This window comes from Vicugna pacos, chromosome 10 (genome assembly GCF_048564905.1).
Source record: "Vicugna pacos chromosome 10, VicPac4, whole genome shotgun sequence".
Lineage (NCBI taxonomy): Eukaryota > Metazoa > Chordata > Mammalia > Artiodactyla > Camelidae > Vicugna > Vicugna pacos.
This window is the reverse complement of record NC_132996.1, coordinates 58722824-58744958: the sequence shown is the minus strand read 5'-3', so window position 1 is coordinate 58744958 and position 22135 is coordinate 58722824. Positions and strand designations below refer to the sequence as shown.

The following is a 22135-nucleotide window of genomic DNA, read 5'->3' as shown; positions in this document are numbered from 1 at the left end:
CTGGGGAGTATGTGTGTGTGCAGTGTACACAGAGCAGGGAGGGAATTGGTTAGAGCCATCAGTGCTTCCCAACCTGTTTCACATCATGATACATGTAGAGAAGTATACATATTTGTCCAGCAGTCTGGGGTGGACAGACAGGACTGTGCCTGGTCTGAGGTGACCCACCCAGGGCTCTGTTCCCAAGGACTAAGGTGATAACCAATCATCTCAACACATCTGTAACTCATTTGGGCACATCAGTTGGGAAGCCCTGAATTAGAGGGATATTTAGGACTATATGAGAGGCTGCCCAGGAGCCCCAGAGTCTAGGGACCCTAACAATAGGACCCAGATTCCCAGATGGGCTCTAAGGAGTCAGTTACCTTCTGAGGACCCCTCCCCAGCCCCATGGTGGGAGGGAAAATAATGAACCAGGTCATAGTGTGGACTTTGAATTGAGAGAGACCTCGATTCCAATCCCATTTCACAGAACTGTGTGATCTCTGGCAAGCTGCCTACCACCCTGAGCCTCAGTGTCCTTATCTGTGAAATGGGGATATCAAGCCTTGTCCAGGAAGGTGACAGAATCAGCTTGTCAAAACTTAGGAAGCAAGCATGACAGGCAGGAGTCTCTGGGAGGAGGTCTTGTTAGGCAAAGAGTTCCCTCCTTACATGGCAGGAGGAGGGTATGCATAGATTGACCCTTGAGATGTGGGACACAAACTGCCCCAGGAAGGTTACTGTCACCCGTGAACTTGAAACATGTCAGGCAGAGGGAGGCCTGATGAAATGAATGTTTATAAAAGCATCCCCATAGGAGCGATGTTTTGCTAATCTTATCTCATTTAATCCCTACCACCCTGCCAGGTGGAGAACATGGCTCCATCATCCTCCTTTTATAAGGAGGGTTTCTGGGGCTCAGGAAGGGGGTGGTCACACAGAGGACAGTGGTCCAGCTGTCCTCTGTGCTCCAGACCACGAAGCATTCTCACGTGGGGTCAGGAAAGCCCAGCATCAAAGCGCATGGAATTGGAGCAACCAGGAGCGGGGCCAGGTGTCTGTAGACACAACAAACACATGGGCACTTCGGAACGCTTACCCTACACCAGCCAGCTGGGACAGTGGTGGATGCAGAGAGCCAGGCTGAAGGGGATGTGAGTGAACCCAGGCCTAACCCTCAGAGGCAACCTCAAAGGGGGCAGCACGCTTCTCCCCAGAATGGCTCATGGGTCAGAAGGCCTGAAGGGCTGCCTTCCCAGGGGCTCCCAGTGGCCATCTCTGTTTCATTTCCATCCTGAGCCCATGCAGTTCATTAAACCCCCACTCTGATGGGCCCCGAGCTGGACACAGAAAGTGAGGGGAATGAAACCCATCCCCGCCCTCAGGAAGTCCTGTCTGAAGGAGAACAGACATATATAAAAACGAGCGGTTACACACCAGGGTCATCACAAAGCTGCACGGTGATCCCACCCAGCCTCCTGCGCTCCCTCTGCGGGATAGGACGGGCTCTTTAGAACGTAGCCTACAGTATTCAATAATAACAGAAGCTAACATTTTTGCAGTTACCATTTGCCAGACTTTGTGCTAAGTGCTTCACACGGCTCAGCTTATCCTTGCAATGACCTTATGAGGTAAGCACTGTTTTTAACCCCATTTTACAGTTGAAGAAACTGAGACGCAGGGTGGCGGAGGGACCTGCCCAAGGTTACACAGATCATAGAGCTGGGAATTGAACCCCAACAGCCTGACCCGGAGCCTCTGTGCGTTACTGTCATGCTGCGCTGCCTGCAGGACTGAGGTTACAAATAATAGGTGACTAAATAAACTCGCCAAGGCCCAACTGACATCAATTGGGTTTCACAGCCCAGCCTCCAAACCCAACCAATTGAAGACACTCTGGAGAGTCACTAGGCACCAGGGACCAGCTCACACACCCATCTCAGGGCCTGGCCACCTGGGGGCAGGCGTCTAACAAAGGGTTAACCTCTCAGTCAGGGCTGTGGTTCCTAAGGGATGAAGGCTGGGTGCTGAGTGTGGGGAGGCTGGGCACTGGGTGTGGGCCCTTGGCAGGGTGATTAGGGAGAAGGAGGGGGACTCTAATCAGGGACCTCACATGGCAGCAGTCATAGCACACCCTCCTCAGGCGCTGGGCCCAGGAAGGAAGACGTGGAGCAGACGAGCTGCCACCTCCTCCAAGCAGCCTTCCCAGAGCATTCTCCTGCACAGATGCTCACAGAGCACCAGCTGGCAGCCCTAAATATTTCCGGATGAGTAGTTACGGTGGGTGTGGGACTCATGTGGGTTCAAACCCTGGCTCTGACCACCCCTCACTGCCACTTAGCTTTTCTGAGCCTCAGTTACCTCACTTGTAAAATGGGCTAATCCTTCCTACATCCAGGCTGTAGCACTCAGCACCTTCTCAGGCCTAAGAGCTATTTTGGCTTTAGGGATATTTGACGGAAGAGAGACAGAGAAAGAAAGGGAGGCGAGTGAGACACAGTAAAGGCCACGTGCTGCACACACAGGTACCAGGATGCCCTCTCTCATGGGTCCTGGGGGAAAACACAGAGGAGATGGGGGAAGGGAGGAGGGCAGGGGCAGGTCTCTAACGCCAGGAATTTGGAGGTGGAGGGTTGGGGTGGAAGGGGGTCTTCCACCTGAGACCCCGCTAGAGGCCACTCAGCCCAGGGGTAGAAAAGAGCAGGGCAGGGCCTCTGGGGCCTCCCCTTCCCCGCCATCCTTCAGTCCCTCCTCCTCGCTTGTCCCCTCCCTTCTGTATATGTCCCTCTCTCTGTCAGAGGACTCCTCTGAGCCTTCCCCTCTGCCGGTCTCCCCCTGTTTCTGAGACCAGCGCTCAAGTCTCTCCCTCTCCCCATGTCCCGAGGGCCTCTAAGCATCCAGAGTGTCCAAGGCACTCACCCTGGACAAGGCCCTGGGCACCTTGTTCCAGGGAGGAGCAGTCCAGGGGGACCCGTTTCTACAGTCAACTGCAGGGATCCAGGCCCTCCGAGGCTGTGAAGAAGGGCTGTACCTCCCACAGGGCAGGCAGAGCCCAAGCCCCCAGTTCCCAGAAAAGGGGGGAGGTGGCCATTTAAGCCTGGCCTGGCAACCCAGACACCTGGAAGCTGGGGCAGGAAATTGGGCAACAGGAGCTCAGCACAGCCTGTCTGGGCTCCCGGTTCAGGGCTCTCGGGCCTCTTGGGTCCTCTGGGCTGGCTGAGGAGCGGGGCCTGGGTAGACTGGACTCAGCCAGGGTGGTCTTGGGCGTTAGCACCTGCTAGACCCTCCAGAGATGCTCTGGCTTCAGAAGTGCTTGGAGGGTGGGCAGAGGAAGACTGGTGGGGGAGGGAGTATTGGTCGGGAGGGAGGTGAAAAGAGAGGCAGGGAAGAGCGGGGAGGGGAGAGAGAGAGGCAGAGGCAGAGATAGGGAAAGACAGAGAATGGAAAGGTGAGAAGGACAGACAGATCACAGGTGGTGGGAGCCCCCCCTGCAGCCAGGGCTCCAATCCACAGACCCGCTCTGGTCTCCATGGGAAGCCCCCAGGGAAGCCTAAGGCAAAATCCAACCAGGAGCGCAGGCCTTGCTGGCCCAGGCAGGACCTCACCCTGGCTTCCAGCCCAGCTCTGCCTCCCAGACTACTGCACATGCCCACCCTCACCCTCTACTGTAGCCAAGAGCCTTGCCTCTCCTTATAGCCTCCTGGATGGACCAGCCGCCCTCTAGGTCTTACCCACACTGCCCTCCCCCAACCAGCCATAAACCATGGCCCATCCCCTCCCCAGCCCATTCTTCTCAGCCGTGGCCTCCCTCAGATTCTGGGAGCGCCAGGTGGTACCTGGACAGAACCCCCCAACACACACACATATCTCGTGGGGATTCCTGAGCAGGCTGGGTCTTTATCACCAGAAAGGGTGCTGAAGCCATTCACGGGCCCCAGGGGAGCTGAGGAGGGAGAGGGACTGGACCACAGCCAACATCACCTAAGCCAGAATGAGCACCCAGGTCCCAGATGGCCCCATGGAATTCCCCCAGCTACAGCCCTCAGAGCCCTGGGGAGGAAAGGCAAAAGCCCAGCCAGTTCCATACTATCTCACTCCTCCTCTGCAAACTTCAGCTTCCCTGTCTCTGCAGTGGGGATGCTCCCTCTGCCAGCCCCTAAAGTGGGGTCCTGCCACCCCAATCCTGGAGACAGAGGACTCCGCCGCCTCACCTCTCAACCTATGTCCTGCCCCCAATTCCAGGAGCACACCTGTCAAATTTTAGCCAAGAATTTGAGCACCCACTGAGATGAGCACCCACGGGGGATGAATAGAGAGGTTATGAGTCCCCACTGCGGACCTTGAAAAGTCTTTTTCGCTCTGGGATAACAACAGTCCATTCCTACCTACAGGGAAGTGTGAGCTTTGAGGACTGAAAACGCTCAAGCACAATAAAGAGAAGTATGGTGATTATTATCATCGTGAGAAGGTTCCGGGCCACATGGAGTTGGGAGGAGGGGGTGCACAGACAGACAGAAAGGGAAAGGAAAAGTGCTTGAGACTACTGGAAGGGGTCTGTGCCCCCAGTGAGCCTCAGGGGCCAGGCCTGGGGTTCCAGTTCTCAGCACAGGGACCTCTGGTGACACCACCTCGATCTCTGTCAGGCAGGACTTCGGACCTGGGCTGGCTCCCCTGGCTGCACAGGAAGAAAGGAGCCCAGAGAGATGGTGACACAGCACACCAGGCCCAGAGGCAAAAGCACACCAGCCTGCTGAGCCTCCCGATGTCCGGAGGGAAAGGGGACTGTATGCGTTGCAGTAGGAAAGCAGGTATGTAAATGGACTGAGTGTGACTGGACTCAACAGGACAGGGCCCTCAGCACTTTGCCTAGATCCCCCCACCCTCTACTCCTTCAGCTCTCCCAGGAAGCTCCGTGTGATCCTGAGCACGTGGGCCATATGCGTATGCCCCTTCCACAGATCGGGAAACTGAGGCTCAGGGAGATACCGAGCCAGGGTCACAACGTGGAACTGGCAGAGGCTGTCTGGAGCTGATTCTGTCCCTCTGCCCAATCCTCCCCGTTATCTGCCCAGAACACCCACTCGCTAGAGCAGATAGAGTTCAGGCCTTAGACCGAGGCTCAAGCAGACACCCATCCCTGCTTGAGGGGTTGGGTGGGTGGAGGGGGAATGAAATCCAAGCTGACTGCAGGCAAGGGGAGGAATGGGCACTACCTGAGGGCCTCGAACCCACCAGCCATCAGCTCCTCACACAAGCTTCACGGCGGTCAGTGAGGAAAGTAGCTTTATTTTTAGAAAGAAGCCAGCGGTCACAGAAGAGAAGTAACCCTCTCAGGGTGGGAAGGTATGAGAGTCACAGGTCTGAGGCTGACCTTCAGGGGCTCAGCTGTTCCCAGCCCACACAGACCCAGCATCCTGAGCCCTGCCGGCCTGGCAGACCCCCAGGGGCCTGGGCCCACAGCAGCCCCCGTCCCTGCTCTCCTTGGTGAGTTAACTAACTGTGTCAGCTAGTTCACCCGCTGGACAGAACCCGAGACAGCTGAGTTGGCTTGGCCACAGCACCAAGGTTTCCAAGAGGGAAGAAAGTGGCTGGAGCTGGGTCTGGAAGGATGAGAAAGACTCAGATCAGGAGACAAGGGAGGAGGTGAGGGTACAGGCAGAACAACAGGGCAGGGGCACCGACGCCTGAAAGTCTGGAAAATTCTGTACCATGCATTTGGAAGGCAGGCACAGTCCTCAGGGGAACCAGGGGCTGAGGTGGAGGGTGACCTGGGCCAGATCCCACCTCCCCCCACCACCAGGAACTTCAAATGCCCTGGCCTGGGAAGGAGCCAGTAATAGGGACAGACTGGACCACCCTATCTTCCCTCCCCAGAGGGAGGATTTCTGGCTAGCCTTTCCTGGAGTCCTGGGCCCCTGGCACCCAAGAGCCACTAGTCCAACTAAGAGTCCCAATTCTGAGCTGAGAAGAAAGAGGAGCCCAGAGTTCTCCCTCCTTACTTAGGATGCAGCTTTTGGTGATGAACCAAGCTCAGGATGGCGAGCGAAGACAACACGGGTTCAAGTCCTGCCTCTAGCCCCTCCTTAGCTGTAGGATCCTGAGCATGTCACTCGCAGCCTCTGTCATCTGTAAAGTGGGCTCAGTAATAATACCTTCCTTGTCTGTTTCACAAGTAGGCTTGCAGGACTAAGGCTGTGAGAAAATGTCCACTGCTAAAAGCTATAAAGCGTAAGATATCATTATGAGAAATGAGGGCTTGGGGGACCTGTGTGAGTCAGGATCACACAGCCAGGTGGCAGCCAAGCATGATCTAAACTGAGTCTCTTGTTGGCTAGGCCAGGGCCCTCCTCCCACTGCAAGACCCTGAATCCCAGGGGAGCCCCGCCCCTTGGGCTGGCCCTCTTTGAGTGAGTGGTGGATGGAGCACAGTTTGTCTTCCCCACATCCCAGCTCCTTTGGTCCAGGATCCATTGCGACTCCAGACCCAGGGATGCCCGGACATGGAGTTTGGGATTAAAAGCCCAGCTCTGCCCTCCTTCAGCTGTGACCTTGGGCAAGTCGTTTCAGCTCCAGGAGCCTCCGTTTCCTTATCTGTAAGTGGGAGGTGATGATAACCTCTCCTGGCGAAGGCGCTGGGAAGAGGATGACTTGACATCATGGTTGCACAGTGCCCGGGGCTGGGCCTGGCACACATCAGATGCTCGACAGGTGAGGGTTCTCTTCTTTCCCTCTGCTGTGCCTGCCAGATAGCACCCAGGCTTAACTGGGAAAAGTTTCCAGCCTCCCGGAAAACTGGCTCAGAACAATGACCAGGAACATAAACTGGCTGGAGAACACTAGATCCTGGAAGATCAGGTTACTGAATGGTTAATGGAAGTAAAAAGTAGAGCAAGACCCTGGCTCAGAGACAGTGTAGGGGAACCTGCCATCCCAGCCCCCTCACTTGGAGTCCCCTGGGCAGGCACAGTGTTCAGGGAACCTCTGATCCTGCACCACACCTGCATGGGGGAATCCCAGGGAGCGTGCATGTGTGTGAGGGGATTCAGGAGGAGCAGGGAGAGGTGACAAGGCCAGGAGTCTTGTATTAGTGCTCCTCCCAGCTTTTAGGTCATCCTTGGACATATCAGATCACCTGCCAGAGCCTCAGTCTTCATTTCTGTAAATGGGGGTGGTGGTAATTGTCTTATTCTTTTGCACTTATCTAACAGCACATACTAGAGAAAAGGTGATGAGGTGGGTGTGGGGAAAGGTGAGTTCAGACCTCACATAAGCCTTTATTAAACAAGGCAAGGCTCCTACTGTCAGCATTCCTAGGAGCTGAAATTCACCACACAGCCTGTCCTGCCCCAATCCACTCCTGCACTGGTTCTCAAAGTGGGGTCCCAGACCAAGAGCAGCAGCATCTCCTGGAGACATGTTAGCAACACACATTCCCAGGCTGCACCCTAGACCAATGGAAACACAAACTCTTGGGGTATAAGCTGTGTTTTAACAAATGCTCAGGAGACTCTGATGTATGTCAGAGTTAGAACCATTACACCACCCCATAAGCCCCCCTCCTACTCCAGAGAAACTTCTTCCCACAGATTCATCTTCCCACTCCCTGGCTCCCAGAAGGCTGCTGGGGAGGAAGGAGTCACCATGGAGAGAGGTCATTAAATAGTAAAGATCCCATGATTAGTTAATGACACTACAGGCTCCCGGAGAGGAGGAGGGTCAAAAGTCAGACTGAAGTTGAAGAGTAAAATCTCCTCCATATCTGTCTATCTTTCTCTTTCTGTCTGACTCTTAACACACACACACACACACACACACACACACACACACAGAGGCCCCAAGGTTTTGCCCTCTTCCTTCTGTGAGTTTGCTAACTGACACTGAGAGACAGCGCCTCTCCCCCCAGGAGGTGGAGCTGAATGTGGGGGTACATTCTGGTTGGTATCTGGGAAAGGGCTTCTCCAGGAGAATTTGGCCCCCAGACCTGGAGTTTAAGAACCATCTGACTGGGAAGCCACTTCTAAGAATTTAGTCTGTGGCGACCATTAAAGTGGAACACAAAACAGACATATGGACAAGGTGGTCACTATAGCAATGTGGGTACTAATGAAAAATGCAAAACAGCCTCAATGTGCAACAGCAGGGGAATGTTTAAGTGGGTCATGGCAGATCTGTGTGGTGCGATACTATGGAGCTGGGAAACCCGTCGTGGAAGAATATCAAATAACATGGAAAAACCCTCCGTCCACGCTGTTAACCTAAAAGCGGCAGCACAGGAAGTGGTTCATATGGTATGATCCCAATCGTGTGTGTGTGTGTGTGTGTATACACCAGACTGTTCACAGTACTTATCTCTGAGCTGTTATTTCCTCCTTTGCATCTGTTCTTCACCCTCCAACTTTTTCCATGAGACTATTTCTTTGATAATTAGGAGTTTTTTTCTTTTTTTTAAAGGGCCCATTGGTTCAGATGGAGAGGAAAGCTTTTAAAAAGTTGCCAGAATGCCTCTTCCCTACGTCAGAATCACTGGCCTGGGGGCAGCAGGGGGTACCACAAGGGAGCCTTGGTCCCCCCAGGTGGTGTTCACACTCTGCATGGTCGCCATGTGGTCTCCATGAGCATGATCAGGACCAACAAGTAGGAGTGAGGGTGGGTTTACTCAAATCCTATGCCGTATTCTTTGAGTCACATCTGCCCAGAGATGAAAGGCAGTGAACTCTCCAAGCCTTGGGGTGTGCAAGCAAAGGCTGAATGTTGTTCATGGGATCAGACTAGGTAGGCAGGTGGACTCAATGAACTATAATGCTGCTCACAAGACCATGATCTTGTGAATCTAGTCACAGGCTCCCAACTTTGCCCTCAACTCTAAGCCAAACGTACCCAGGTCAAGGCTGGGCTCAGACAGTCTGATCAAGGAATAAGTCCATAGAGGCCTCAGGTATTCCTGACCCCTAGATCTGCAAATGGCCCTAAAAAGCTCTTTCACTCCAGATCAGGGACCTCCCTCTTTGGGGAGGAGGATGCTGTCACTTCCCCAAAGGGATGGCAGGAGCAGCCTTCATTCATCACTATCACCTTTATCATCCTCTGGCTTATATGGGGGGTTCATTCAGTGCTGGGCCCACCATGAAGCATTTTATCCACAATCATTATCTCATTTAATCTTCACCAAAAGCAGGGAGAGAGGTGCCATTATCATTCTCCATCTCATGGATAAGGAAACCAGGGCTCCAAGAGGCTGAGAAATTGTCCAAAGATGAGTAGATAGTGGGAGAAAGAGCTGGCCCCTACTGAGGTCTGGGCAACATCAAGGCCTGAGGACTTTGAAGAAGTCTAAGCTAAGCACGACCCCAGTGGTCCCCTACACAGCCTGCCCAGCATGGATTTCTGATATGCACCCGAGAAGCATGGCACCACGCTATACAGTCCTGGTAAAAGGGGAGCCACCAGACGCTGCCAGAGAGGGTGTGGGGTGGAGAGAAAGGGGACTGGAGGGGCATTGGAGAACTTCTAAGACACAGCCTCTGGCCCCAGTTATTCCTCTGCTGTGAGTTCACAGAGGCCAGGGGTCAGGGAGGTGGCTTGTCTATGTGACCGACAGTGACCTAGTGCCTTGCCACCCACTCACTTGCAGCGGGACCTCAGACAATCAATCCTCCCCCGCCCCCACTGAGTTTCTATTTTTCTCTCTGCCTGAGGATGTCTCATCTCCCATTGCAAACAACATTCTAACATTCCATCTCCTAAGATGGTGAATGGAAGCGTGATTTTTCCAACTTTAGTAGTAGAATTACTCATCGCTATCATTATTGTTAGCAACGTCAAATTAACATGTACTGAGTGCCTGAGTACCAGGCATCACTGGAAGTGCCTGAGTACCAAGCATCATTGAGAGTGCACAGTAGGTATGTGGGGGAACACACATTCCTCTCTCCACCTGTTTCCCTCACAAGGGACCTCAACGGGAGAAATACATCAGGCCTCCCTCTGCTCCCTTCTTCAGTTCACACCAGGAGCCCAGCAGTAGCTCATCTGATTGGTTCATCTGGGAGACGTACTGGGCATGCTCAGCGGGGCCCCGCCTCTCACTGAGCAAGGCTGCCTGCAGGGAGCGGTCCATCTGGGCTGCTCCCCTGCTTACTACCAGCTCCTGCAGGGAGGCTGGCTCCTGTTCAGCACTGCCTGTGACCGGACGGGTAACTCTGCCAGTTCCAGGGCAGACGGTTAGCAAGTCCTCTGGGCAATGGATCTAAAGCCACGTCCTCTGGGCTTCCTTTGGCGCGCCATCTTTGTCAACAGTTCTTTTCACTTGGTTCCAAATTTAGCAGAAGAGGGCTTCCCTCTAAAACTTCCACAAGTGTGAGGCTCCTTTAATCCTCACAGCACGCCTCAGAGTTAGGTATTATTATTACCTCTAATTTACATGTGAGGAAAGTAAGCCCTTTGGTGTCAAGGATTGCTGAAAAGCTTTCCAAACACCAGGCAGCACTCAGGGTGGGTCCACCATGATGGAAGCTGTATTCATATCTGACTCTAGTCTCCCTCCATAGACACTCCCTCAGTCTTTTGAGGCTCGACAAATTGATACTCACTTCAAACCAACACCCCATCCCCTTTTGAAATAAATATGATTATTAGCAACAACAAAAAACTCGATATGATCCCAAGCTCATATAATACATTTTTGTTTAAATATGTATAGTAAGCTTTTTGATACCTTTATTGTATAAGTGTATAAAAATAACAGGGGCTCACTGCAGAAGATTCAAAAAACAGGGAAAAAAAATAAAAATAATAAAGATCTGTAATCTGATCTAGCTAATCCCATTATTAGGTGTATATTTAAGTGTATTCATCTACTTCTTGGCCTTGTTGAGTGCAGTTGCTGGGGAGTGCTCAGCCATTCTGTGTCTGCAGTGCCTCCATGGCAGTGTGAGGACCTGCCCACCTACTGTGGTCGTCTCAGTGCAGAAGAGGCTAGGCACCCAGCAGTCCTTTCTCTGAACAAAACCCTGCAATTCTCCGCTGTGATACTACACATATGTCTCTTAGCAAAGTCAAGTGCAGCAAATGCAAGATAATAGAGTTTTGCAGCCCAGGAAGGGCTTTAACTTGCCTAAGGTCACATGGCAAGTAAAGAATGAGCTGGGATCAGAACCCAGGTCTTTGGATTCCCAGACTCAAGCTGTTCACCAAGCTTTCCTGCCCCCAAAGACGTAAATCCTGCTTCCTATTAATGACAGCAACCCCACCCCAAAGAGCTGGTACATGTAAAGCACTTACTACATGCCAGGCACACGTCATAAATGCTTCACAGACATTAATTCAAATCATTCTCAAACAACCTTATGAGGTAAGTAGTATTACCATCTCCATGTTAGAAGCTAAAACTGATGTGCAGAGGGGTTAAGACACTCAGCAGGGTCACACCGAGCAGGTGAATAGCAGAGGTAGAAATGATCATCCTCAGGCAGTTTGACGCCACAGTCCATGACATTGCCTATGGTTCCTTCCCTACTGTCCTGGGGGAAGGACAGCTGGACCCCAGGCAGGCTTCCGCAGCATTTGCTGCCTGAAGAGTAAGAAAAATAGCCTGGAGTGGTCACCCTCGTGGACCAGGTCACTCTGCAACTTCACAGCAGAGCCAGGAGTTGAACCCAGGCTTCCTAACACCCAGGCTCCAGCACTTCGTCCACTTTCTGCATGGGTCCTATAAGCCTAGCTCCAGAGTTCTCAGCAACTCCCATCCCAGATCACCCAGCACAGCAGGGAAGGTCAGAGTGGGGCCCAAAGAAGGGGCGGAAGTCCCCACTGGCGACAAAGAAGCCAGAGGGGAGAGTGGAGAATCCTCCCAGAGCTGCCCACCTGGTGATCGCCAGGGATACTGTTAGGGGTGGGCCTCCTGGAGGGCATCTTCCCACCCCCCAGCCTAAACCCACGTCTCACAGGGCAGGAGCACCTTCCGCGAATAACTGCTGACTTGAAGGTGCCTTTGCTGGCTGAGTCAGGGCTCACTAAGGGCCAGAGAGGCCCCTCCCCAAGCTGGGGCTGGAGGAAGTCGGGTTCTTCCCCTCTCAGGAGGGGAAAGGCCAGGTCTCACAGGGGAAGTCAAAGCCTGGACTGAAGCCATCCCAGGCCAGCCAGATCATTCCCACTTCCCTGGACCCCAGTTCCAGGCATGAGCAGGTAGGCCTGAAGGGCAAGGTGAGGGCATCCAGCCCCTGCTTCCTGGCTCTGCTTTTGTCACGAAGTCATTGAGGATCTGGCTCCGAGCTGGGTCCTACTGGGCCACCCTGAGGAGAATCACTTATTCATTCAACCATCATTTCCTGAACACTTGCTGTGGGCCAGGGCTTGTGCCAGGAGTCAGGATACAGAGATGGACAGAGCAGTCCCTGGCTGGCAGGATTCAGAGAGACACTCCATATGCCACAAACAGCAGCAAAGAGGCAAGTGCTCGGTGTAGACAGCACAGAGGAAAGAGAGGAAGGGAAAGGAGGGGGTTTGGAGAAAGTCTGCCTTTGACATACAAACCAACTTCCCCTCAGGAAGCTTAGAGTCACCCTGGGGAGACCCAGCCACCCCCAGGAAGAGGACCACATGGGCGGAAATGACTAGTGTCTTGGGGCATACGCACACTTACGCTGAAGAGGCACAGAGGGCCCAGACAGAAGGTTCCTGGAGGCCTGAGCAGCAGCCTGGTACAAGCCTTGAAAGACTGGCTAGATGCAGAAAATAATATTCATGGCAGCAGCTCTCATTTACGGACGGTTCACCATGCGTAGATGTAAAATTGCTAAGTAAGTGCTTCGCATGCACTTTTTTGTTTTAACCTCATGGGACCATGTCACTGTGTGAAGTAGTTACCATTATTATCCCCAATTTATAGATTATGAAACTGAGGCTCAGAAAGGGGCACATAGCTGAGAATGGGCAGGGGCAAGATTTCTGCTCCAAGTCCAACTCTTGACCCCATACTGTACCATTTCCCTAATCTGCGGACAGGCCGAAGGTAGGTGAGGGTGCTTCAGGTAAGGGGTAGGCAAGGTTAGGAGGAGGAAACAATTATTGTATGTTTGAGAGGAGTCGCCTAGTTCCAGGGTCTCTGTATTGAGACCTTGTGGGGTATGTGTGTGTATGTGTGTACTTATATGTGCCCTGCTTTATAAATGACAGATCCCAGGTTACAGAACCCCCTGAGAGCCAAGTACAGAATAGGCCATTAGCAGAGCAGGGAAAGAAAGCCCAGAGAGGAGACAGAATTTATGAAAGGTCACACAGCCTATAAACAGAAGAGCTGAAACTAAATCTAAGAACCAGCATACAGGCCTCTTCCCTCCCCTCAGCTGCTTCTCCATGTCAGCACAGAGTGAATCAGCTGCTGACAGGAAAACCACGGTGTAGGGGGAACCCCAGGGGTGAGTCAGGAACCAGCCAGCCCCCAGACACCAGCTGGGCCCATCACAGAGGCCCTGGGCCTGTGGTTGGCCTCCTCGCAGGCAGCATCAGGGGGCGAGGGGAAGAGGGAAGCAGGCATAGCATGCCGCTCAGCCCATGTTTACCTCTGGGCTTCCCTCCTGCTCCCCAGACCCAGGCTTAGAGGAGGGAAGCGGGTGGGCAGGGCAGTTCCTGCTGAGATTAAACCGGCGCCCCGACTCCTAGCCCCGGCCTGTCCCACAGAGGGGCCCAGGCTCGTCCCTCTTGCCCGCCTCTCACAGAGCCAACTCCTGACTGTTGTTTCTCCTGGTGAAATCATAGCTGCCCCTTGAGCTTCCCATGGGGTGGAGGAAGTGGGTTTAAAGGTGTGGAGTAGGGGGTTAAGGCCAAGCCAAAACCAGGGGGTGCCAGCTGGCCCCAGATGCTCCAAATTGAAAGGGATGCTCAGGGCTTGGGGTCACTCAGCCTTGTGCCGGGAAGGGGCTGTCTGGTCCTCAAGGGGTAGCAGGGGCTGGGTCCCCAGGGTTGGTAGGAATTGGGGGAGAGGAGCTTCCAGGCAATGGTTCAAAAGTCTGAAGTCTCAAGAGAGAGGGGACTGCCCCACATTGTAGAAACTTCAGAGGAGCCCGGGAGGAGCCAAAAATCTGCCCGTACCCATGTGGGAAACTTGTGCCCCTACTGGTTAACCTCTTATCCTGGCCCTCCTTGGGCTGGGACTAAGAGGGGAGAGCTCCAAGTCCTTCTTCCCAGCAACCCTGCTCTCCAATCACACCCCTCTCCCAGGCCCTCGACTGGCTCAGGTTCCCTCCATTTGGCCCAGATGCCTCCCTGTCCTGGGTAAAAACAGAGCCTTCTGGGTGGCTCCCTCACTATCACTCTGTAGCACTCATCACCCTCCCCAGCACCCACATCCACCCAATCCAGCCATCTTCCTGAGCACCTGCTATGTACCAGGGTCTAGGCTGGGTGAGGGATAGGAAGAAACATGGGGCACACACTGGGACACTTGCTACATTGCCCTTCCAACAGTGCCTTTCCTATCCCCCAGCTGTAGACAATCCCAAAGCCCCCCAGAGCCTTCTGTCCCCATCACCACAGCCATCGGCTCCTTATCCCTTGCTCACTGGGTCCTGCACCCCAGTGCATCTGGCAGACTGTCCTTCTTAAAGTGGCACTCTGATTACGTCACCCCACTGCTCAAAAACCTTCGGTGGCCCTCACTTTCTTCAGATCCAATCCAAACATCTCACGTTCAAGGTCCTCCACGAGTTGATCCAACCTACCATTCCCCCTTCACATCCCTGCACAATCCCAACTCTTCAGCCAGACTGATCATTCTAGCAGTTTCTTAAAAATTTCCTGAGCATGCTGACCACCTTGTCTTCCCCTAGGCATCTTCCTCTGACTAAAACGCTATCTTTGCTGTGGCTGCTGAAACCCTCCCAATCCTTCAGGTCCACCCAAAACTCCATCTCCTGCATGAAGCTTTCTTGAAGATTCCTCTGACCCTTTCTTCATTTATCTCCTATAAATGTCGCTGCCCCCCCAAGTCCCTTACCACATGGTAAGCAACTAAGAATGGGGTCAGTACGTCATCATCTATCATTCATCATGTGGGGAGGAGGGGTGGTGGGAGGACTTTCTACTAGATGTTTACTAAGCACTGTTTGAAATGAACATCTCCTCCCTGCACAAGCAACACATACTGACCTCTCTCCCTCCAGACCAAACTCTAATCTTAAGCCACTCAAATACTTGGAGAGGGGAGTCGGTGGCCCCGAGTTGATTCAAGCCCAACCAGGGCTTGGGATCCCAGGCAGAAAGTCCTGTTCAAGTCTCACCAACTCCAGGAAGCCCCTTTACCCCCAACCCTGGTTTCTCCAGAGTCTCACTTCTCCTGAGCACTGTCTCTCCCACACATACAAACACTGTCTCCTCCACACAGTACAACCTCCAATCAGACCCTGTCTGTTAGTAATTTCCAGCAGGTTCCAAAGTGTAGGGCTCATCTCCCCAGGAGATACAGGGAGCCAGCTGTCTTCGGTGCCCAACCGTGATCAAACAGATAACAGGTATCCACACTGCCCCTGACTTCTACCCCAAGCCAAGCATGCAATGCAGGAGCTGGATTCTGGCCACCAGGCCAGTACAAACCCATGAAATCTATCTGGACTTGAGCCCTGGCCATGAGTTATCCTCTCCAGCAGGGGCATAGTAGGGCTGGGAGCCTCACATTTAGCAACTCAAAATGAGGGCAAAAACCAGGAATGGCTAGTTGACGTCTGTATACCCTAGCTCCATCTAATATACAGTGCTAAGTAAATATTTTGGGGGTTATTTAACTGGACATCTAACAACTATAAACAATATTACCAAAAATTCAGTTACTCTTTGGTCCAGATGACACACTCTTCAACCCCAAAATGGACAAAATGATACTGGTGGCAGATGGCAAGTTTTGGCTCTCACAAGTTTAGGAGGAGCTGCAGCCAGCCTCTGGCCCTCCAAAAACAGTCTCATTCCCAGGCAGGAGGCCAGCCCATCACCTGCCTTTCCACATCAGAGCAGCTGTCACACAGTGAAGTCTCACTGGTGCTTGGCGCCCTGCTAAGCACTATATACACATTATTCTATTGTCCTCACTACTACCATTGAGTACTGTCACTACCCCCATTTTACAGATGAGGAAATTGAAGCTTGAAGGGGGAGTGGAATCAGAATCAATTTGGTCCCAAGTCCTTGATCACTGAACTAGGCTGCCCAGTTACCATGGCCCTGGCACAGGGCACTTGCTACCACAAGGGACAGCACCTGGACATGCAACAAGAACTCCAGGCACCGGGCTTAACTCTGGGCCCAATGGTTTGGCGGGGTTTTCCCTTTTCTTCCCCACTCACCTGGATAAGAACTTGTCCCCTAGTTTCTGCCAGGGGCCTCCCAAGCCAGCTCACCTGGAAAAGCCCTGAGAAGGGGACAAATGCCCTGCTGAGTTTCCCACCCCAAGTCATACTAGGCTCTCAGAGTTGGGGCAGGAGGAGGCTGAAATCTCCCTGACTTGGGTCCCCCCCCCCGTCCCTGCTTCCCCAGGCCCATCGATTCAAGCCCCATCTGAGGAACTAGTGTGACCTTTAAAGCAATTCGCTTCATGCTCGCAAAGTTGGCTTTGCTCAGTGCCACTCTGCAGGGAGGCAAACTGTAGTCTGGGCGGAGCGATCTGAATACCTGTGGCTGAAGTGCAGTCTGCTCTCAGCTGCCAGCCTCACCTTCCGGGGTTTCAGCGAGAAAGGGCAACGGGACCATGGAGGTCACCCGGTTCACCCCCTTCCTCCTACTGGAACCCGAGAGGTCCTGAACCGGGTGGGAGGACGGGTCCAGGGTCACACATGACGGAGCCGGAGAATTGGGGATCAGGACTCAGGAACTTAAGCTCCTTCTCACCCACCAGCTGCCTTCGTGGCCCGACCTGTCACTTGTGCCGAGAAAGCTGCCCAAGCGGTCTCTGAAAGTGGGGGCGAAAACTAACTTTGCCCGTGGTTGTCCGGCAGGCCTCCCCCCGCCCCTTCTCACCTGCTGGCTCTGCTTTTCGCTTGGCGCTACAAGCCCGGCGTCGCCCGCTCGCGCCTCAGTCAGCGTCCAACTGCGCAACCCTGGGTTCAGTCACTCGATGGTCCCCCTCCCGGCGGTCGACGGGGAACGCAACGGCCGGCGCCAGGCCCCGCCCCTTCCAGAGGCCCCGCCTTGGACACGCCCCTCGGCCTCCAGACTTGGACCTCCAGCACCGCCCCCAGGTCCTGCAGGAATGTTGCCTGGCTCCCGACCCGACCAGGCTCCTCCCGCTACGGCCTCCCTTTCCTAACCCTCCAGCCCCGCCCCGGGTCCGGCGGCGGGGTGGGGCTCCGCCCCTTGCTCGGCCCCGCTACAGCCTCCCCAACAGAACCGGGCCTGCCCCGCCCCCACGTCACGCGGGAGGATGAGGCCAGTCCCTGGGCCCGCCTCCTCGGCCGGGTCCTCTGTGCCCCTCCAGGCTCTGCCCGGCTCTGCCCGGACGCAGCCTGGTTCTCTATCTGGCTGGGTCCCGCGCTTGAGTCCTGCTAGGGGGTAAGCCCCATAATCAGCGCTACCTAACGGTCCCGCCCCTCCTCGCCCTTCCTCATCCTTGCCAGGCCCTCCCCAGGTACCAGACCCCCAGGTCCCTCCAACGCCGATGGCCGCTCTCCCACCGCCCCCAGCCTCCGACGTCCTCTCCTCTGGGCCTACCCCCGCCCCAGCCCACCTAAGTTGAGGCCACGCCCCAGAAACGCCCCTTCCCCGCCTCAGCGCCTCCCTAATGCTGCCCTGCCCTGGCAACCCAACCCAGGGCGGGCGGGCCTCCGGCCCCAAAGCTGGCATTCCAGGGCGGGTGTATCCGGGTGCAACCGGCGAACAGCGTGGGAGCGCTTTGCGTTCCAAGTCCGGGCCTCTGGCAGGAGGTGGCTTAGGCCTAGGCACTTTTTGAAAATACTAACAGCTACCACTGACTGGACTCTCGCCAAGGGCCAGGCTCCATGCCAAGCTCTGGTTTAGAAAAGTACTTTGAAAGTACTGGCCGTTGAGAATTCACACAGCTCTATCCAGATGGTGTGTCCGTTTTACCGATAAGCAACCTGAGGTTTAGAGAAGGCAAGTCCCGGCCTCTGAGTCTTACACTGGTGGTGAGCGGGATCCAGCCCCAGGCCCTGAATCATAAGGCTTGATGCTACACCGGCTTGCCTGGACTGGCCCCTGGAGAAGTGGCCCGGACCAGTCAGCTGCTGCGGCAGTGGTAGCAAGCTGCCTGAGGTAAGGGAGGAGGCAAGGGTGGATGAGGCGGGCGGCAGGAGGGGCTGCTGGCCCATTCCTCAGAAGCTGGCTTTCTCCCTTGAGAAGTGACTCAGAATTAAGATGGGCTCAAAAGCTCTCCAGGTGGCTGTGGCGCCCCCACCTGCCTCCCTCCACACTGCCAGACCCCAGGGACCAGCCTCGGGTCCCTGGGTTATGACTGGAGCCGTTCACCTGTGCAGCTGACAAAGCTTTTTTGTACCCATTATCTCACTGGCATCTCACAAGGACGCCGTTGTGAGGAAGGTGTGATTATGCTGGTTTTGTATGGGTGGAGTAGGGCGGTGAGCTGGATCCCAGCCCAGCAAGGTGGTTCCCAAAGCGTGGTCCTTGGCCCAGCAGCAGCAGCAGCAGCAGCAGGAACTTGTTAGAAAGGTGTGTTTGGGGACCCCATCCGAGATCTACTGAATAAGAACTCCAGGGGAGGAGCCCACCAATTTGTTTTAACAAGACTTCAAGGAGATTCTGAATCACCCTCAAGTTTGAGAGCCACCTTTCAGCATAATGGTGAAGACATTCTGGTGGTCTGAGAATCATACAGACCAGATCGGGAGCCTGTGACTGAAGACAAGGACTTAACTTCTCTAGGCTGAGCCCTTAAAAGGGGAATAGTGATGATGATAATAATACCAATCTTGAGGGTGGCCGTTGAGGAGTAAATGTGATGGTGTTCAGGAAGTTTGTCCACTCTTGGATGCTGTGCATGCTCAATAAATGTTCTCTTTCCAGTTAAAAGTCACCTTCATAGAATCTCCACATCAAGCTGGGGGAGTGAAGTTGGGGAGTCCTCTTAAGCCCAGCAATGTCCCATATTGTAGTCCTTCCCACAGAGGGATGCCCTCTTTCCTGCAGGAGGCCAAGAGCCCAACAAAGCTCTAAGATGATGTTGATGTGGTCCAGGGACCACATTTGGGGAACCACTGTGCTATTCTGTCTTGAGCTAGATTCCAGCTTCCCTCCCCTCAGGCTGGGGATGTTTGTGGTGGTGATTGGCAAGTGGCAAAACAGCTGGATTCCATCAGCACCCCTCCCCAGACATTAGATCACACTAGTCCCATCTGCTACCCCTTCCTGTCTCTGTCACTCCAGGTTAGAGATGGAGGAGGCTGTGGCAACATGGAGGGCAGTCTGCAGGCAGCTTCTGGAATCTCTGTCATACTCTCCCACCATCCTCTGCAGCCATAGAAGAGAGTCACCTATAGGTGTTCAGAGCCTGGGGCACTGGTCCTATTCCACAGAGCTTCCCTAACATGTTCATAGTGAAAGCTGAGGCCCACAAACCTTGTATCTAAACATTTAACAGACTGTAAAATAATGTCTGTTCTCCTGCCTTAAGGAATATTCTTTATAAAGTCCAAAAAAGCCATGTTTAAATTTAGAATTTTGGGGAGGGTGTGGGTATAGCTCAGTGGTAGAGTGCCTGCTTAGCATGCACAAGGTCATGGGTTCAATCCCCACAGTGCTTCCATTAAAATAAATAAATAAACCTAATTACCACCCCCCTAAAAAAACAAAAAACATGTAAAAAAAATTTAGAATTCTTGTATTCTTTGGAATTCCATGCAGGAACATGGCGATGTGGGTGAATCAGGCCTAACCCCAATCCCCAGCACACCCACCCCAATTCTGTTCCACGTGCCATCTCAATCGTGTGTCACAAGTGGGCTAGGACTCCAGCATGTGAACACCCCAGCCCACATGCCCAAACTCTGCCCACACCCCCTAGCTACTACTCAGGTCAGCCCTCTAGGGGTGAATGCAGGGACATGCTGTGCCCTCAGAAGGATGGACCTGGGGAAGTTGCTTGTATAAGCCCTAAAACTGGGCTTGGGCCATTTGGGCAGATATTTCCAGGTTTTCAGATCCCAGGAGCATGATTGAGGAAGCAGGTGGGATGCAGCTCTGGGTAGACACAGGTGGCACTCCTGTCCAGGTCTATGGGTAGCACTGCCATTCATTCAGCCTTGTCTTCCCAGCACCTAACATAATGCCTGGCACACATTGGAAGCTTAAGAGACAGTCATTGAGTAGATGTGTGTTCTCAATTATTTACTGAAATAGCAAATTTGGTTGGTTCCTTCAGCGTTTCCTCTCTTCCAGCAGCAGTCATGCTTTGTCATGACTTAGCTTGGGTGTTTTTCCAGGCAGAGAGCAGAGCCACCTCTAGTAAGAGCTCATTTCCATCCTTGGGGAAATTCTTCAGTCCATTCCAGAGGTGAAGCCAAGGGTTCTGGAGGCTGGAAAAGGGGTAAGAAGAACCAGTCTAGAAAGACTTGAGAGAAGATATGAAAACGGCCAACTTGGAGGTAGGGGAAATGGTAGTATGGAAGACCTCAAAAAGGTTTGGCCGTGAGGTTTCCAGCCTCTCAAGAGATTCCCCACCCCAGAGGTGGCCCAGAAGCTGCTGAGCAGGAGATCTGGAGGGCCATGTGGGCAAGAACATGGGTGTTGGGGTCTCACTGGTACCTGGACCAGGGTAAGGCCCCAAGACTTCTGTACAGCTCTGGAGGGAAAGAAGGAGGGAGGGAAGGAGAGTGGTGCGTCTGTTTCCTATTGTTAGGTAACAAACAAATTTATTTAGCCCATAAAGCTGCCATTGGGGTAGGTTCAGTGGGGAAGGCTCATCGCAACTCTAAGCAGTATCAGCTGATTTAGTTGGAGGCTGAGGATCTGTTTTTCAAGATGGCGCACTCACATGTCTAGCAAGTTGGTGCTCACTGTCAGCTGGGAGCTCAGCTAGAGCTGGGGACCAAGGCCTCTCCGCAGGCTGCTTGGGCTTCCTCACAGCAAGATGGCTGGGTTTTAAGAACTAACAGAGACCAAGATAGAAGCATATGGCAGTTTATGACCTAATCCCAGAAATCATGTAGCACCGCTCCCTCTGTATTCGGGTAGCAGAGACAATCACAAAGGCCCACCTCGTTCAAGGGGAGGAGACACAGTCTCCTAAAAGCACTTGCAGGACCAAAGATACTATTGCAGACATTCTTGTTGGCCTGAGACTCAGTCTAGAAAATGCAGTCTGTTCCAAGCGGGACCTCAGAATGACTGCAGTAGAATTCCTCTGGTGGGAACTGAGTCTGAATTAAGCTGATTTAAAGGAAAAGGTACACAATGTTTCTCATAGAGTAACATTTGTGTACAAATGAATCAGAAGTCTCTCAGTGTCACACCAGTCAGAATGGCCATCATTAAAGAGTCCACAAACAATAAATGCTGGAGAGGGTGTGGAGAAAAGGGAACCCTCCTACACTGCTGGTGGGAATGTAGTTTGGTGCAGACATTATGGAAAACAGTATGGAGATTCCTCAGTAGACTAAAAATATACTTACCATATGATCCAGCAACCCCACTCCTGGGCATATATCCAGAGGGAGCCTTAATTTGAAAAGATACATGCACCCCAATGTTCATAGCAGTACTATTTACAATAGCCAAGACATGGAAACTACTTAATGTCCATCGACAGATGACTGGATAAAGAAGATGTGGTATATTTCTGCAACAGAATACTACTAAACCATAAAAAATAATAAAATAATGCCATTTGCAGCACCATGGATGGACCTGGAGATCATCATTCTAAGTGAAGTAAGCCAGAAAGAGCAAGACAAATACCATATGATATCACTTATATGTGGAATCTAAAAAAAAGACAAATGAACTTACTTACAAAACAGAAACAGACTCACAGACATAGAAAATAAACTTATGGTTACCAGGGGGTGAAGGGGGTGGGAAGGGATAAATTGGGAGTTCAAGATTTGCAGATACTAACTACTATATATAAAAAAGATAAACAACAAGTTTATACTGTATAGCACAGGGAACTATATTCAAAATCTTGTAGTAACCTATAATG

The 22135-nt window shown here is 53.0% G+C and overlaps 1 protein-coding gene across 1 annotated transcript in view; it reads right to left on the bottom strand.

Annotated features, from left to right (window-relative positions):
* CD82 (CD82 molecule) overlaps window positions 1–17121 on the bottom strand; it is a 50335-nt gene extending 33214 nt beyond the window's left edge. Inside the window, exon 1 of the mRNA XM_006212320.4 lies at window positions 16984–17121. The gene's annotated coding sequence lies outside the window, so the exon portion shown is untranslated. The remainder of the gene's footprint in view (window positions 1–16983) is intronic.
* Window positions 17122–22135: the final 5014 nt, after the last annotated feature.